The 19,546-nt window shown below is 41.9% G+C and overlaps 1 long non-coding RNA gene across 1 annotated transcript; it reads right to left on the reverse strand.

The window, feature by feature from the left end:
- Positions 1-15,101: 15,101 nt before the first annotated feature.
- LOC125148259 (uncharacterized) lies at positions 15,102-18,353 on the reverse strand. The gene is made up of 3 exons (XR_007145479.1): positions 18,262-18,353; positions 18,002-18,148; positions 15,102-15,237 (listed from the first exon to the last, which is right to left on the reverse strand). It is a non-coding gene; the product is annotated as an uncharacterized LOC125148259 (long non-coding RNA).
- Positions 18,354-19,546: the final 1,193 nt, after the last annotated feature.

The following is a 19,546-nucleotide window of genomic DNA, read 5'->3' on the forward strand; positions in this document are numbered from 1 at the left end:
GTGTGAACTGGTCTGGTCGTCTGACTCCAGGATGCTGATGGGGCCACTTACACCACAGGGCAGGGTCATCATGCAGGGGAATGCACACTCAGGAGCGGAATGCACTTGGAAGTGGCTTTCCTTTCCTGTTCTCAGGCTTGCAGCTGGAGGGGGAAGAGGACCCAGGGCTTGCTCTCTGCACTGCTCCGTCCCCTCTTCTCTGTCAACAGCCAAGCCAGAACCCACGCCTCCAGATGAAGCTTAGGCCATCTCAGGCACTGGGTTGGAAACAATCGCATTTTTTCCCATAGTCTCTCTCTCTTCTCTCTCTCCACTGTGTTCAATTCCCCTGCAGCTGGCAGGTGAAGGATTGGGTAACTAGCTGGGGGAAAATGAAACATTGCGCTCATACGGTCCAGTTGGCTTTACTAGAGTTCCGTGGACTGAGACCTTAAGCTCAAAACCAACTGCCAAACATGTGGTTTTGGCCATTTACTTTCCATGTGTTCCATTTGGGTGTGCCTTCCCAGAGAAGATTCTAGGGAGGACAGGACATGGGCTGGATAGGTGGGAGGCAGATGTTCTGAATTCCTTGGCTCTAACACTACTGTCACCAAGAATGGTGCAATTACCAATAAGATGATTTGGAGAAGACTCTTTGATTTGAGAAGCAGATATAAGCAATTTTATCAAAAGTTAGCCTACACCCTAATTAACAGAGTTTGCATAAAATGTAAGCTCTTTTTATTTTTATTTTTTTCATGTTTATTTTTTCAGAGAGAGAGAGAGAGAGAACGAGTGGGGGAAGGGCAGGGAGAGAGGGAGACACAGAATCTGAAGCAGGCTTCAGGCTCTGAGCTGTCAGCACAGAGCCCAACACGGGACTCAAACTCACGAACCATGAGATCATGACCTGAGCTGAAGTTGGAGGCCTAACCGACTGAGCCACCCAGGTATCCCTATAAGCTCTTACGTGACAAATATATGGCAACAATTCATTTGTCTGAATTAGTTCACGTATAGCCTAAACCTCTCTCTTTCTCAAAGTATCTCTAGCTCTATCACTTTCTTTCCCCATCTCTCTCTCTCTCTGTCTCTCTCTGTCTCTCACCCACACATACACACACACACACACACACACACACGCGCGCGCGCGCGCATGTGCATGCACACATGCATGTATACTCTACCACATGACCATGCAGGTACATCACAGCATCACACTGAGAGGGACTGAGAGTCTACTCCTCCTGAACAAGCCATCTGAAGCAGGAAGCCTCCAGAACCAGAGCCCGAAGAAGAAATGATATAATTGGTCTCAGTTTTTCCTATCTGAAGCCCACATACATGCCCACACTGCAACACACAGCCTCTGGCTTACACACCTGACATTTCCCTACCCACTGGGAGCTCCGTACCTCAAATAAGTCACTGTAACTATGGAGAGTGACTTCTCAGGCATATATCCCAGACTGAAAAATATGTGCAGGCCAGAGGCAGCTACCCTCTCTGCCCAAGGAGCTCAGAGCGCCCCCCTCACCAGCAAAGTCAAACTGAACTGCCATCCAGCTTTTTCTGGAGGGCACTGACTGACTTATCCATAATGAAACTTTCCAGGTCCTTAGCCTCCCATCCTGTCATGAGAATCCTGTCATTTCCACACCATTGACTGGAGCTTAAATGCTGCTTTGGGTATAGAAGAAAAGGAAGTAAAGCTGGAAGAATATTCAGCAGCCATCTCCTCAGGCAGTTATGAACACTCAGCTATAAGGATGCTGTCTGGCTTCCCAGAGAAGAAAGGGGAAAGAGGAAAGACAAAAACATTCAAGACTTGTCAAACTCCAGAGTTCCTTCAGTAAGAACTTTCTTTCCACAGTGACAACAAATGCAGGCTACACCAAAGACTTTTCATTTTTCCTAATATGCCCTGAGCAGTTCTCAAGCTGTTGCCATTGAGCGACTCAAATGTTTTCTAATGCACAAGCACATTTATAGTAATTAGACGTGGGGTAGTTCTTTCCGTTCCAGAACCTTCATGCTGGAGCCTAGTAGACGAAGTCTGGCAGAGTCTTCTCAGTTACAATGGCTACTCTCTTGTGCCATCTCTTTTTTCAAGAGGGAGGTAAGATGGGGGTACAGTGACAGGCTAGTACCAAACCCAGGGTGGGGGCCCTCTGAAGCCCAGAGAGGGAGAGCGGTGCCAGGGACCACCCTCTGCTCAGCACCACAGCAGGGCAGAGCTGCAGAAAGGGAAAGGGAAAGAGAAGAGGAAAGATGGACAGAAGGTTCCTTGGAGACTTTCCTGTTTCACCTCAGGGTTGCCCAAAGGTGATCTGCCACACCGGATTCCTTAGCAAGGCAAGAGGTAGAGAAGCCGTTTGTGAAGTGATCACATGTGCTCCTAACCCCATGTGGCTTCCTCAACCTTGAGGCAAACACAGATACCTACACCTCCTATATATAATTTGCTGTCCTAGCCAAGACTATTCCCAAAGATTAAATTTGACATATATCATAAAAATAGTACATATTCAGAGTAAAATCTTCAATTATGCAGAATGGTACATGGTGAAAAGTAAAATCCCTCTCCCTATTCCTCAGTGAATGTGGCCACAGGCAACCACACTCCATGGTTTACTTTATATCCTTCAAGAAATAATTTCTGCACATGTGGGGCACCCGGGTGGCTCAGTCTGTTACGCCAAATGGGGTCAAGACTGAGTCTTGATTTTGGCTCACAGTTGGTGAATTTGAGCCCCATGTCGGGCTCTGCACTGACAATGCAGCTTGGAATTCTCTCTCTCCCTCTCTCTCTGCCCCTCCCATGCTTGCACACACTCTCTCTGTCAGAAAGAAAGAAAGAAAGAAAGAAAGAAAGAAAGAAAGAAAGAAAGAAAGAGAAAAGAAATGAATGGGGTGCCTAGGTGGCTCAGTCCAGTCGGTTAAGTCTGACTTCAGGTCAGGTCATGATCTCATAGTTAGTGAGTTCGGGCCTGCACCCGGCTCTGTGCTGACAGCTCAGAGCCTGAAGCCTGCTTCAGATTCTGTGTCTCCCTCCTTCTCTGCCCCTCCTCCACCCACACTCTGTCTCTTTCTCTCTCTCTCAAATATAAATAAACATTAAAAAAAGAAATGATTTATATCCATGTAATTAAATCTGTATATAATACTTTTTTAAATATTCAAATGGGAATCACACAAAGCATACTGTTCCATCGCTTGCTTTTTAAACTCAATATACGTGGACATTTTTCCGTGTCAGTATACTCAGATCTAATTCATTCTTCTTAAGAACTGAATATTGTTTGGGCAGACTATAATTTAATGAGTCCTCTCGTTTGTTGCCATTAGGTAACTTCCAGTCGTCTGTTATTACAAGCCATGTTGAGGTTAACTTATTTGTACCTATATCTTTGTGTACCTGTGGCAGCATATCTTTAGAAGTGGAATCTTTGGCTTAAAAAGGATGCACATTGCAAATTTAGATGAAGTCATATTGCTCTCAACAATAATTGAAAGCAAAATGTTGGCTTTTCCACATCCTTGCCAGCATGCAGTATTTGCCAGTAGGTGAAAATTGTATTTTTTTACTTTTCATTTCTTTAATTATGAATAAAATTAAGAACACCCCCACTCACAAATCCTAAGTGTGCATTTATAACGCCCTGGTTGTACGCACACAGATACATACCCAGAAACACATTTCCTTTGTGAACTACCTATTTGTATCTTTTCCTCATTTTCTCTTGGATTGCTCATTACTCTTCTTGTAAGAATATACACATGTATTTATGAAATTACTCTATCTTTATCATATACATTCACAATTTTTCCTACTTCAGCCTTTGAACTGTTTGTACTTTTTTGCAGTATTGTTACAACACTGAAGTTTTCACATCATTAAAAACATAACCCAATTTATTAACCTTGTGCTTTATAACTTCTGGGTTTTATGTCAGACCCCAAGAGGTTCCCCACTCCAAATTAGTTTTTAAATTATGGGTATTTTCTTCCAGCACTATTATTACTCAATTCTTTAAAAAAATTTTTTTTAATGTTTATTTATTTTTGAGAGAGAGAGAGAGAGAGCAAGAGTGAGAGAGTGCAAGCAGGAAGGGGCAGAGAGAGAGGAAGACACAGAATCTGAAGCAGGCTCCAGGCTCTGAGCTGTCAGCACAGAGCCCGATGCAGGGCTCAAACCCATGGACCGTGAGATCATGACCTGAGCTAAAGTTGGATGCCCAACTGACGGAGCCATCCAGGCGCCCCATTACTCAATTCTTTAAGTGTGTTTTAATCATTTGCAATTTACACTGGTGTAGGACATAAAGTAAGGAACCAACTGTATACTGTTCTTAAATTTGCAGTTGTTCAAATGTAATTTATTACAAAATCTAATTTTGGCTTATTAATTCCAAATACTATCCTACATGTCAAATTCAAAACATATGCAGGTTATTTCTAGACTCAGTAATCTGTTTCACTGATTTGCTACTTGTACCTTGATTATAAGCTGATTTAATTACTCCAACTTTATTGTGCCTTTCAATATCTGGTAGGGCTAGTCTTTCTTCATAACTCTTCTTTCGTATGTTTTATTTTCAAGCTGGAAAAGTTGCAAGCAGACTGTCTCTTCAAAGGTGGTGGGTTGGGTTTGCTTTGTGGGGTGAGCGCTCTTCTCTTCCATGAAAAGCCACCTGAGTAGGTCCTAAGGTTATGCAGTACCCACCCATAGCCCTAAACATGCACCTAAACACCTAAAATGCAAACGCAGATGTACTCTGTTCCATAGCAAGCCAAAGGCTCTGTTTAGAAATGTCAAGTGGGCAGATTTTTAAAAAACAGATGTAGCTTTCTACAGTTTATATAGCCAACAGAGAAATGTTTCTTCTCTGAGTGTGGAATTTTAATGTCCTATTCGTACACACGAGTGCATGTGGGACATGAATGCATGTGGCCAAGTAATGTGTCTCTCTCGGCTGCAGAGATGGGATGGAAGAGCCAGCATCCAAGAGAGGTCTGTCTGGAGTCCTGATGCTCTCCTCACCCTACAGCACCACCAAGAATGTCAAAAAAAAGAACAGGCTCGGACTGGTGCAGCCCATCCCGGGCCTCGGCTCTTTATCCCATAATTGGTGTCATGGACAATGAAACACCCTGAATTAGGAAAATGTATTATTGTTAAGCTTCAGAGTTCTGATTCATTCCAGAGCTTTCTGAGAAAACCGTAGAGGCTGCTTTTAGGCAACACGCTTGAGCAACGGAAACTTGAGCAATGCAAAAAGGCCCATGGCGACCACTGACCACTGAACTGAACGCAAACGGTCTCGTTAAGTGGCCACCTGGAAACAACCATAGGCCCTATGAGACCAGTTACAACCAGGTACAGTTCCTAAGATTACCAAAAAGGGAAAATTCTATCCCCGTCCTCCCTCCCTCCATCCTATAACTGTGGCCCCTCACCACTCCCTCATGGCAGACAGTCTCTCCTTTGCTGTCCTGCCTGTGGCTCCCTGGTGGTGTACTCATTCAGTCAACTTCTGTCTCTTTTGTTCTGCCTTGGGTGAATTCTTTCACTGCCGGTACCTCCAGCTTCCACCCAATCGGGTCACCCCACCTTTGGGGGCCCCCATCTGATTGGGAAAGATAGCACAAAAACCTTATTCCTGTGGCCTCTTCCCTTCAATGAATGAATATTCCCACTCATCCTTGAAAGGCATGGGGAAACATGGATGCTTGGGGACCTTTAGCGTTTGGGGGCCTAGACTCCAGTTAAGAGAGATGTGCTAGAGGGCACTGCCCTGGGGGTGGTTAAGCAGCAGGCTGGGGGCTACACTGGAGGGGGAGTTGGGGAAAGAGGTACACCTTGTAGTTGACCTCATGAAGGGGTTTTGAAGGCCGCCGTAACTAACATTCTTTTTGTATCCTCTTTGCTGTTATTTTCTTCTGAAATCTTCATAAAACCTTCAACCCTTAAAGCCTTACAAGCCTTCATAAAGCTTTGGACCATCTAATAGGCGATTATGGGGGATTAAGGGACCTGACTGTGCCCACCTGGGGGAAAATAGTCAAGAGGCATCCAACTAGAGGGGATGAGATCTATGGAAGCAGTGGGTTCAGATGAGTTGGCAGAAAATACACTGACAGAGGACAGAGAGCAGCAACTAGATGGCTGAAGTGGAAAAAACTGTGACCAGTTTCTGTCCTATAAGCATCTTGCAGGGAATCCCAGAAATACCTACATAGGGAACCGTGGAATACACTGGAATTTCTACAGACAAATTTGGTTACTAAGGGAGACCTATCACCTCACATCTATCAAAGAAGGGCCATTTCTACAATGAATGTTTAACTTTTTGTAAACTCTGGTTTTCATGCTTAAGGTGGAGGCATCCTTTTACCCATTAAACTAACTTTTTCACATAGGCCAGCTTGTGTCTAGGCCTCACCCAATGGACACAGTTTTTAAATAGTCCAGTACATCCTATCAAGGCAGGAAGATTCTTTATCCTAAACAAACAAAAATTAAAATCCAGCTTATCAAGGTAGTTACCCCAATCCTACTCTTAGCAGATTGAGGACTCTTGGTAGCAACCTTGGCTGGTGAGCAGGGAGAGGCCCCAGTGATGGACAGCTCTGGCATTTCCTCGTGGATACATATGGCCTGTGGAGAAGGACTTGGCTCTTCCAGATGTTGCTAAATAAAAATAATCACAGAATTGAGGTTCCTATGAGCCCATATTATCCTCTCCCTCTAATCCCCACAACCTAGTTCAGTAGGTCTAACCTCCGAGCCATCCATGCTGCCCTTAGACCTGCTCTTGAGTCCTTGTTTCAATACAAGCTTCCTTTGATAGTCCTTCGGAATCAATTTAAACCGGATATAAATTTGGATTTTTTTTTAATGTTTATTTATTTGAGATGGGTGGGGGGGAGGGACAGAGAGAGAGACACACACACACAGAATCCAAAGTTGGCTCCAGGCTCCAAGCTGTCAGCACAAAGCCCGACGCAAGGCTTGAACTCAAGAACCATGAGATTATGACCTGAGCCAAAGTCAGGCGCTCAACCAACTGAGTTACCCAGGTATACCATGAAAAACCATCTTTTGACTCAGGTGTCTCTAGTCCCATGAGTTCACTGATCCATTTAATACACATTAGTGAGCATGTGTCTAGTGTATTCACAACTCTATACCACAGCTAATAGAGATAATGATACTATTAGCTCTCATTTTAATAAAATTTTTATTTTTTAAATAATTTCCAAATGCATTACTCATCTAATCCTAAGTATAAGAAATGCCTGTGCCTTAAAAGAAATGTGGACACCTGGGGAAACTATATATTCCATGTCAATGTAAAAATACAGTAAATTTTATAATTTCCATTATGTTTTATAAAATAAGAAAATCAACATGAGGTCAGCTTAACCTCAGATTCTTAGAGGGGCCTAACTCAGAGTAGTTCTTTTTTTTTTTTTTTTTTAATCTTGGGATAAACCTGACTGAATTTTTTAAAAGTTTTTTTTTCATAGAATCACAGTATGGAAATTTTGGAAGATGAAAAATAAAACACCCCTGTTCTAACTGATATTATTAGCACACATAAGAAAAAAAAATAATGAAATGAAATATATACCGTAGTGTTTCCTTCCATTAATTTTTTAAGATATGCCATACATACATATATAAAACAATACATACAGTTTTAACTATATATATATATAACCATATATATATATATATACAAAGCTATATCTATAGTTTTTTTAATATTTTTAATGTTTATTTAATTTTTTTAATGTTTATTTATTTTAGAGACAGAGAGACAGAGCACAAGTGGGGGAAGGGCAGAGAGAGCTGAAGACAGAATCTGAAGTAGGCTGCAGGCTCTGAGCTGTCAGCACAGAGCCCGACGCAGGGCTTGAACCCACAAACCATGACATCATGATCTGAGCTGAAGTCAGACACTCAACCGACTGAGCCACCCAGGTGCCCCTGTTTATTTATTTTTGAGAGAGAGAAAGAGTGACAGCAGGGGAGGAGCAGAGAGAGAGGGAGACACAGAGTGAAGCCGGTTCCAGGCTCTGAGCTGTCAGCACAGAGCCTGACACAGGGCTCGAACTCACAAACTGGGAGATCATGACCTGAGCCGAAGTTAGATGCTTAACCAACTGAGTCACCCAGGCACCTTTATAGTTTTAACTAACGTTAGGGCATAAATATTTATATGCTGCTACAGAGTGTTTATAACCATCATTTTAATATTTTTATCCTGTTACAGTGGGTGGATATATGACAATATATCATATAACCGCTGCTCTGTTACTAGACATACAAAGTTTTCTAACTTTTCAACTATTCTGAGCAAAGTAGTCTTCCCATATTATTATTTCTTTAAGGTAGTTCTCTATAGGAAACTTATTTAATTTTTTTAATATGAAATTTATTGCCAAATTGGTTTCCATACAACACCCAGTGCTCATCCCAACAGGTGCCCTCCTCAGTGCCCATCACCCACGTTCCCCTCCCTTCCACCCCCCATCAACCCTCAGTTTATTCTCAGTTTTTAAGAGTCTCTTATGGTTTGCCTCCCTCCCTCTCTAACTTTTTTTTCCCTTCCACTCCCCCATGGTCTTCTGTTAAGTTTCTCAGGATCCACATAAGAGTGAAAACATATGGTATCTGTCTTTCTCTGTAGGACTTATTTCAGTTAGCATATCACTCTCCAGTTCCATCCACATTGCTACAAAAGGCCATACTTCATTCTTTCTCATTGCCAAGTAGTATTCCACTGTGTATATAAACCACAATTTCTTTATCCATTCATCAGTTGATGGACATTTAGACTCTTTCCACAATTTGGCTATTGTTGAGAGTGCTGCTATAAACATTGGGGTACAAGTGCCCCTATGCATCAGTACTCCTGTATCCCTTGGGTCAATTCCTAGCAGTGCTATTGCTGGGTCATAGGGTAGGTCTATTTTTAATTTTTTGAGGAACCTCCACACTGTTTTCCAGAGCGGCTGTACCAGTTTGCATTCCCAACAGTGCAAGAGGTTCTGGTTTCTCCACATCCTCTCCAGCATCTACAGTCTCCTGATTTGTTCATTTTAGCCACTCTGACTGGTGTGAGGTGGTATCTGAGTGTGGTTTTGATTTGTATTTCCCTGATGAGGAGCGACGTTGAGCATCTTTACATGTGCTTATTGGCCATCTGGATGTCTTCTTTAGAGATGTGTATATTCATGTCTTCTGCCCATTTCTTCACTGGATTATTTGTTTTTTGGGTGTAGGAAACTTATTTTAAATAATCTATCTTCTCTTAAGTTTGGGCTTTCTTGCTGAAACTATGGTATATTCTTGCCAATTAAGATGATTAAAATCTTAAAGACTTTTGTTGCAACTATTACTTAAATCTACATTCTTTCTTGAGTGACTGACACTTCTCTACAATTTTTTTCTGACTGCTTTGTTCCTCTCAAGGTAAACAGCATATTTTCTGTCAATTTTTGTTATACAAATGCGGAACCATGAATATCACTGAGACACTCGAAAATAAAAGTTGTACTTTCTTTAAGAATTAAACATTTAAAAAAATGGATCAGTGGTGATACCAGTGTTTTCTCTGGGCTTGAATGAAAGAACAAAACATATTGGACCTGTGGAATCACTTCAGCCCTGTGAAGACAGATTTAGGAACACATTTTCTTAAGTAATATAGTGGATTTGCTTCAGCTTCTATTTGTTTTGTCTGCCCCCACCTCCCGGCCTCAAGCCTGTTTGCATGAAAACAAGAAATGTTTCTGATTTCCCATGTGCCTTACACCATTCTGCTATTCTTTTAATTAATCAGTCCTCTTGAAGTTACCTTGTCCATTCCTCCCACATTGTTCTAATTCTATCCACAGATCCCGTAGTCGAGCTCTTCACAGTGCTTGCTAGCATCCCATTGGTGGTAGATTTTACAAGAGAAAGCAAATCGAGGCTTCTGTCACATTTATGTTATCTCTTCACCCAGCATGTGGCTTGAACTCACAACCCCAAGACCAAGAGTCCAATGCTCCATGGACAGAGCCAACCAGGCACTCCTACCTACTTCCGTTACAGGTAAAGTTTCATTTTATGCTTCCTGTGGGTTCTCTGCAGTAACTCCTAGACACTTTCTTTTTGCAGGGAATTTTGGTGCAGATCATTTGAAAAGTGGTAGCATGTGTAATTATGGCAGAAACAAAAGCTACAGGACCAAATTCCTCTAGCCAAAAAGAAGAAAAGGTCCACAGGATGTATACATTTTAAAATGCCTCAGTATACATTGAGGACGGCATTTATTGGGATGAGCACTGCGTGTTGTATGTAAGCGATGAACCACGGGAATCTACCCCCAAACCAAGAGCACACTCGACACACTGTATGTTAGCCAACTTGACAATAAATTATATTTTGAAAAAAAATTAATAAAAAAATGCCTCAGTATAAATTTCAGCATGTCAAATATAACCAGGAGTACTTCATAAGACTGGTTAGCTATTTAAGCTCTATATACAAAGAACGTTGGAAAAATTACAAACAAATATGTTAAGGTCTTTTGTGTTCGATGTTGTTAGAAAAGAAATACATGTTCACACACAAAAAATTCAAAATTCACAGAAAAGCACAAAGAAAAAAAATAAAATCCACCAGTAATAATTTAATCCTTTTTGTCAAGAGAACCACACTGTTCAAATTATAGGTATTTAAATAAAACTGGAATCATGTTCCACATCATGATCTCCAATCATGCTTTTTTCAATTAATAGTATCCAGGGAATAATTTTCTGTGTTATTGTGTTCTAAAACATGACTTTGGTCTTATTCTATATACGAATATACCACAGGTTAGCTAATTCCTGTTTTTTAGCAGTTGTGGGGTTTTTTTTTTTTCTATTATAAGTAACTGTAATTGTGACTTTATATAATTTTTTGCACATTTGTTATTATTTCCTCAGGACAAATTTTTGGAAAAACTCCTATTTTCACTAACCAGAATATAAAAATAATTTTAGGGCCACCCAGGTGGCTCAATTGGTTGGGCGTCCAACTTCAGCTCAGGTCATGATCTCCTGGTTCATGAGTTCAAGCCCTGCGTCCGGCTCTGTGCTGACAGTTCAGAGCCTGGAGACTGCTTTGGATTCTGTGTCTCCCTCTCTCTCTGCCCTGTCCCTGCTCATACTCTGTCTCAAAATTAAATAAAACATTAAAAAAAATTTTTTTTAAATAATTTTAGGGATTTTTAAATCTCTAATGTAAATGTTAGGAAATATTGCTGAGTTGCCCATAGAGGACTTTTCCTTCTTTTATTTCAAAAAAAAAATTTTTTTTAACATTTATTTATTTTTTTTTAACGTTTTATTTATTTTTGGGACAGAGAGAGACAGAGAATGAACAGGGGAGGGGCAGAGAGAGAGGGAGACACAGAATCTGAAACAGGCTCCAGGCTCTGAGCCATCAGCCCAGAGCCCGATGCGGGGCTCGAACTCACGGACCGCGAGATCGTGACCTGGCTGAAGTCGGACGCTTAACCAACTGCGCCACCCAGGCGCCCCACATTTATTTATTTTTGAGACAGAGAGAGACAGAGCACGAAGTGGGGAGGGTCAGAGAGAGAGGGAGACACAGAATCGGAAGCTGTCAGCACAGAGCCCGACGCAGGGCTCGATCTCGTGAACCACCAGATCATGACCTGAGCCGAAGCCGGACACTTAACCAACTGAGCCACCCAGGTGCCCCGGACTTTTCCTTCTTTTAATCTGTGAAAATGCACTACATATATTCCTTCCTACATTTAAATTTTTTAAAATTCAAGTGTGATATTGTTTACCAATTTCTAAAATGATCTAAGTGTGCCTATGTATCCATCCGTCAGTCCCTTTACACATTTAATCTTTTTATTTCTGTAAAAGTTTTTACTAGAAAGATGACATTTCGTCCCAACATGCTAACACGTGGAAGATGGCCACAGTTCATGTCAATCTTAATCCTTAACCCCTTCACTCAAAGGTCTCCCAGAAAGGCACTCTTAGATTACAATGGAAAATTACTACTTCTGATTGAAAAAAATAATCATAAAGACTTTTAGACTCTATGGTGGTCAGCTAATAGTTTAGCTGCCCAGCATCCCGTCCTCTCTTGGTCTATTTAATATTTTTGGTGGGGGGCAGGGCTAACAACACCTCCCTCATTTCATCTGATGATAGTGCAGCTGCCAGTCAGCATCCTGTTCCTGTCACAGTGATTCATTTGTCCCTTCAGCAATTATTAAGCACCTACTTTGTGCCATGTACTATTCTAGGATCTTAAAATTCAGCAGTGAGCAAAAGTAAAAATGTTCCTGCTTTCTTAGAGCTTAGATCTGTACCAGGGAGAAGCTTAGCATGTCTGACTCCATATTGTTTCTATCTCCCGGCTGCTGTGACCTACAGCTTAGAAACTTCTGATGGGCCCTCCACATAGGCATGTTAATCACTGAAGGAATTTTGCTTACAGCTAAGATTTGTGAAAATTGCTTCCCCCCCCCCACACCCCGAAACCTACCTCTCTTGGGGAAATAAGGAAGTACATGCAGAAATGACTATGCTATGTCTAAGATTTACAGGAACAACATGACCAGATGTCTGTACACAAAGATCAATTGACCAAGGACAAAGAAGTTACGTGACTTTCCTCAGAAGTCTACAGATATTAATCACCCATTGACTCAACTCTCTCCCGCTTCCCCCTTTTGCTGACATAAAAGAAGGTTAAATTTCACTGTTAGAGGACATGGTTGTTTGGGACAGTAGTCTGCCATTTCCTTGGTATGCTGGCTTTCCACATAAAGTTGCTTTCCTTGCCCCAACATCTTGCCTCTTGACTTACTGGTCTGTCATATGGCAAGCAGAGGAGTTTGGACTGGTTAGAGACCGTAGTTGGAAGAGTTGACCAAGTTAGACCAAATGGAGTTACTTTCCAGAATTTTATATGCAGACAGTGAGAAAAATGTTCTTTCCAACTGAGAGCTATAAAGGTACTATTTACTTACTGACTTACTCGCTTATTTTAAGCTCTACACCCAACATGGGTCTTGAACTCACAACCCCAGGATCAAGAGTCACATATTTGACTGACTGAGCCAGCCAGGTACCCCTAAAGATACTATTTTAGAGCTCGCAGCAGCTATGTCCTCTCTGCCATGTGAGGGCACCAGAAGAATGAAGCCAAGAAGTACCGTAGAAGCAGAGAACAAAGTGCTGGAGAGCCAGGGTCCTTGAGCTGTTTTGCATCCCCAGACCTAAGCCTGTGCTTCTCGGTTACAAGACACACTTTGGTGCCCCCTGCCTTTTTGTCCTTAACCTATTTATCTAACACAGACTCTGGTCACACATCTCAGAACGTGGGATCTGGGAGTGCTAAGAAGCCGGCAGCAGGAGAGGAGACGCTAAGCTTATGTTCACGTTTTTCTTCTTTCTTTGCTCTAGCAGTACTTCACTTCAGTATTTTACCTCCCCACACATTTGATTCATCCAACAAACATTTATTCAGCAATTGCTGTGCATGAGATAGTCTTCAAGGTGCTAAGGACACAGCACATAAACAAAACACATAAAAATCCCTATCCTTAGCTCAATTTCTAGCTAAACAAATCGAACTAACAGAGTGGTGATACAAAAAAACAAGCAGGAAATGAGACTAGGATGTTGAGAAAGGGGAGATAAGAGATTGTTAGGTTATGAAGAAGAGCCTGGGAAGGCCTTTTTTTTTTTTTTCAACGTTTATTTATTTTTGGGACAGAGAGAGACAGAGCATGAATGGGGGAGGGGCAGAGAGAGAGGGAGACACAGAATCGGAAACAGTCTCCAGGCTCTGAGCCATCAGCCCAGAGCCTGAGGCGGGGCTCGAACTCACGGACCATGAGATCGTGACCTGGCTGAAGTCAGATGCCTAACCGACTGCGCCACCCAGGTGCCCCGGGAAGGCCTTATTTTTAAGGAGTAGAGGGTTAAGCAGAGACTGAAGCTGAAGTGGGAATAAACCTTGGGAAAGTTGAGGGACTGTGATTAGGAAATAGAGAGGAACAGTCCAGCAACACTGTGACACTGCACAGAGAAGTCAGCTCTTAGTGTCCAGTCCGTGGAAAGATTTAATTTTAAATAAGAAGGAATGTGAGGGAAAAGGAAAAAGGTGTTAAAGGCTATCACAGACTTAGTTTACCCTGTTCTTTTAATACAGAGATAAAATGTTATAAGAGTGGAATGTCAAAAATTATCTTTTTAGCATACTTAATAAGGGATTCCCATCTAAGTCTCCATTGGTTTCCAATCCACCTTCCCCACCAGTGTCCTTGCCTGAAGAGTCACTGAGGGATCAGAGAGAGTCCAGATTCCATTGGATTGAAATCTAAAGTGAGGTGTCCTCCACTGAGATGCCAGGAGACACTAATGCCATAAAATCAGGAAACATCCACAACTTCAGGGACAGATAGACACTGTTAGCATATATATACATGTAATATACATATACATATACATATACATATACATATAATATACATATAATATACATATAATATGCATATAACATGCATATAACATACACCTAGTATACATATATATACATACATCTACTATACACACAAACACACACACACACACACACACACACACACACACACACACTCATTATCACTAAGACCCAGGCTAAACTGAAATGAAGCTCCTTCTCTGTCAAGGAGAAATGATTCCACTATTACTAAAACCCTAACCTCCTCTCTTCAAAAGAAGTAAGTCATGACTGTGCCCAGGAATGCGGCCCTTCAAAATCAAAGGCCCTCCCCTTCTCATAGATATCTCTACATCTCCTGTTGTGAAACAAACAGGAGATCAAATGAAAGTGCTCAGAAAGCTGTTAGGAGATCACCTGGATTTAAAACCCCAGAGAATCTTACAATCAGCCTGTCCGGTGATGTGTCAGTATCTTAGGGGCCTATGGACCCCATGGAGGCAAGCCTGGGAGGCTGGTTAATCAGAGAATCATAAAGGCCTTGAAATGTAACCCATTTCCTTTCTTCCTATCCAGAGCCCCCTGGATTCATACGTACCCAGTATACTCTTATTGTAGCCTCTCATGTTTGGCCTTCATTTCCTCACTTGAAAATTATAAAGGTTATTTCAGATTTTCATTACGGTCCTCTCTGGGTGAATTCATCCAGCCTTTGGTGTTATCGAACCAAATGATCACCCCTGCAAGGAAAAACCACACCACTAAGACTCACTAAGACACGTGCTCAGTGTTGATCCCAAGGGGACAAGATGAGTAGTATCAAATCCTGCCCCTAAGGGGCTCCCTCTAGTCTATAAATAGTGCTTTCAAGAACGTTTTCTACTTAATTTGAAAGTTTAATATAGTTAGAAGAAAACAGTCCAGTCTCCTTAAAACAAAACAAAACCAAACCTTTGGTTAGAAGAAAGAGGAACCGTGGAACCATTTTTTTCACAGTGTTGGGAAATTCTGTCGAAGGTTATAAAACCTGTGCCAAGGATTAAGAGGCCACTCCCTTCTGTTATGCACTTTGTGGACAAACTGCCAGGAAATCGAGGGACAAGCTACAAATAGCCCAAACCACAGAGGCTTGGAAAGTGGCCAACAACTGTTCCCCATACTGTGACTAACTGGGACTGGCTCTGAGTGAAAGTCCAAGAGCCATGCATGACAGCGGGGCCCTGTGGTAGACGGAGAATTGATGAGCCCTGAGTGCACATCGCCCCCAAACATTTGTCTGTTATTCCTCTTATATCCACTGATGGCAGTTACGGTTTCTAAGTAGAGGGTAAATTTCAAGAGCCTAATTCTGTTCTTTTTAAAAATAAATAACATTTTTAAAGAAGTTTTTGTTTATTTATGCATTTTAAGAAAGACAGAGACACTGAGACAGAGAATCCCAAGTAGGCTCCACACTGTCAGCACAAAGCCCAACACAGGGCTTGAACTCACGAGACCGTGAGATCAACTAAGCCAAAAACAAGAGTTGGACGCCTAACTAACTGAGCCACCCAGGTGCCCCAGAAATGAGTAACATTTTATATAAGAAGCATATATAAGGCAGCAGATTACATCCCTGCCCCTCTCAAATATTTAGCTTTCATACAAGCCTAACTGGCAGACCTAGGTTACCCAACAGACACAAATCCCCTGAGAAAGGAACTATCTTCACTCTAATGAGCTTAGCCTTTCATCTCTGTCCTGCATCTGAATGCCCCAGGGGATGGCATAAGATGGAGACTCCCAAGTCCACAGAGACCTAGTAACTCTAGGGCTCTAGAAGGCAGGGCCCAGGAATCTACACCACAGCCATTATGCCAGGCCATTCTACACACGTAGAACTGAGAATGACCTCTTTAAACGGCAGCAGAATCACGGCATAGGAAGCATCAGAACTGAAGGCCAAGACCCCTGGGTTCCAGCCCACTGTGTGGTCTTAGAGAAACAACTTTTTTTTTTCTCTTTTTTTTTTCCTTTTGAAAGAAAGAGAGAGAGAGAGAGAGAGAGAGAGCAGGGAAGGGGCAGAGAGAGAGGGAGAGAATCCCAAGCAGGCTCCATTCCATCAGTGCAGAGCCCGATGTGGGACTCAAACCCATGGAACTGTGAGATCATTACCTGAGCTGAAATCAAGAGTTGGACGCTTACCTGACTGAGCCACCCAGGTGCCCCTTAGGGAAATAACTTTCTAAAAGGAGCCTCTGCATCAGTTTTCTTTTCTTTTTTGTTTTTAATTTTTTTTAATGTTTATTTATTTTTGAGAGAGAGAGAGACAGAGAGACAGAGCACAAGTTGGGGAGGGGCAGAGACAGGGAGACACAGAATCCAAAGCAGGCTCCAGGCTCTGAGCTGTCCGCACGAAGCCCAATGTGGGGCTTGAACTCACAAGCTGTGAGTTCATGACCTGAGCCAAAGTTGGACGCTCAACCAACTGAGCCACCCAGGCGCCCCTGGTTCAGTTTTCTAAAGAATGGATTTAAACATCGTTATGACCACTTATACTTTCATTGTATTTGACATTGGAAGCCAAAATCTTAATGGGACAAGGACTATCACCGGGAAATATTGTATTTGCAGCACAGTTGCAGGCATGTAGAGAAGGAGGAGGAGAGGGAAGCTGCTTGTCCCTGAATCCTATCACATGGGCAGCCGCTCTGCACAAGCAGGCAGGAGCTGAGCCAGCTGTCAGGCCGGCACTGCCACATCATCCTTGACTGCCCAAACCTTCTGGAATCAGTTCAGCACCTGGGTGTGCAGTAGGGTTATCCCTGACAGAGGATTAAAGTAACTTCTCTGGGATACCATGGTACCTTCAGACAACTGCATGTGGTTTTGTTTGGCTACACAAAGGGTACTTGAGTGAAAAACATGGCTATAGAGGAGGGAAGAGTCAACATCTAGAAAGTCTTCTGAGCTAAACTAGTTAAAATTATAAGACAACAGCGGAAGAGTCAAAATAAGGAGCATCATGATTAGAATTGTCTTTTATAACAATCCCACTCAGATAGCACCATGAAGAGTGAGTGTGGGTGGGGACCAAAATGGAGGCAGAGAGACCAGTAAGAAAGTTGATGGACTGATGTATTTGAGAAGTGCACAAGCCTGGACGAGGCAACGGTAGTGGAATCACAGAGAGAGGAAGGGAGACACATGATGAAATGGTGGGCCATACAGGGCTTCTGACAGGTTGGATATGGCAGTTGAAAAAGAAAAGCCCCCAAATACAACAATAAAATTCAGTGAAACTAGAAACTTTAGGTCCAAACACGCTAAATCAACAGTCTGACGAATCTCAGAATGCTGTCTTCTATTGCCATTCTGAATCTCTCTACTGGACAATTTCTAAATTAATATTTCAGGAAGCTGGTCTACACTTGGACAGGAGCCTGCATGTCAAAACTGGGAGAGGGCTTAGAAAAGTAGCTTACAGTCTTCATACAAGTGAAAGAAAAGCTGTCAAACACTCACATCACTCTGCTGAGATTTTCTTCAAGAAATGCTCTTTGTCACTTCATGGCGCTCTGGTATATTGACCACCTCCATCCACTGTCAATCAAAAATGGGATCAAAAAAAGGAGACATGAAACATGAGGAATTTTCCAGCAAACTCTGTACCTTGAGAAGCAAGGAAACAAGATTAACTTGATTAATAACAGGAAAAGACAAAGATAAAACTCTCAAAGCATCACACTTCTCACTTTTCCAATTCCTCCCTTCATTGTACTCACCAAATGCTTTCTGATAGAAGTTTTTTTATGTGGTTGATTTTATTTTGTTTTATTCCAAAATAATTGATGCTTATGATATTGGTTAAGCACACAGAGGTCATCACAGAAGAGTCCTCAGGAAATTCATAACATGAGAGTGTTAGGAATCATGTCCCAGAACATGTCAAGGGCATGTGGACAGGATCCATCCTCTGTTTTGTTTGGACTCTTCTCCCGCAGCAACAAGAGTCCTGCCAAATGACCAGATTGGAATGGGGACAGGTCACTCTGCAGAGAATCAAGACATTTGAAATTCAGTCTCAGCTGTGCCGTGCAATCTCTCTAAGCCTTGGCTTCCTCATTTGTGACAGGAGGAATTTATAATCATGGCCTTGTCAACCTCAAGGGGCTCGTGGGAGAATCTGAATAAGGTAAATAAAAACCTCTTTGTAAATTATAAAACACTACAGCAACATCAGCTTGTTGAATTATTATTCCTCTTATTATTGTCATCAGACGAGGTGTTGGGCTAGCTCAACTGGTGGGGTGTAGGTAGTATGGACCAAATCTATCTTTATTCCTGAAGTCAATCCCCAAACCCTAACCACCCTCTTCAGGTGAATTACTGTGTGTCATTTTCACATAAGGTTATTTGTGGACACCAACGAGAGCTTAGAACAATAACAAATTGTTTCTAGTGCTCATTGTGCCTTGTTGACCTCAGAGAGACGTTACGGAACATGTTTCAATTTACTTTCAACTTGTAGAACAATGGAACAATAAATGCAATGGCCCCTCTACTGTAAACTTGGCACATCTCTTTATTTAGAAACTGTCTGAAGAAAATTCGAGGAAGAAGCTTGGTTTATTCATAAGAACTAATATGTTTGCTTCTATTTTTCTCCTAGTTTGTGGCACTTCTCAATATATTGGTAAATCATCTGATTAAAACTCCTTGTGGGTAAAATGGGATTAATAAATTATAACCGAAATGGCTCAGTGAACTCCCTAACAATCGTAAATTACTCTTTGGTTTCCAAGTTTTTTCCTAATGCTCCAAAATAAACATTTCAGTAGTGTATCAGTGTAACTGGTGGTACTAATGCCTTCTGCTAGGTCATCCCATCCTCAAGAGAATATGCCAAGAAGGGAATTGATTATAATCAGAATTATATGCCACCACAGCTTAACGGTACTCTTATACTAACCTCTAGTTCTAAAATAATGCCTCCTATTTTTAAAATGCAGTTGGTATTTTTAAACAAAAGATAGAGCAGCAGTGAGAGGACAAGATGAGCCAAAACCA

The sequence above is a fragment of the Prionailurus viverrinus genome, chromosome D2 (assembly GCF_022837055.1).
Source record: "Prionailurus viverrinus isolate Anna chromosome D2, UM_Priviv_1.0, whole genome shotgun sequence".
Taxonomy (NCBI): Eukaryota; Metazoa; Chordata; class Mammalia; order Carnivora; family Felidae; genus Prionailurus; species Prionailurus viverrinus.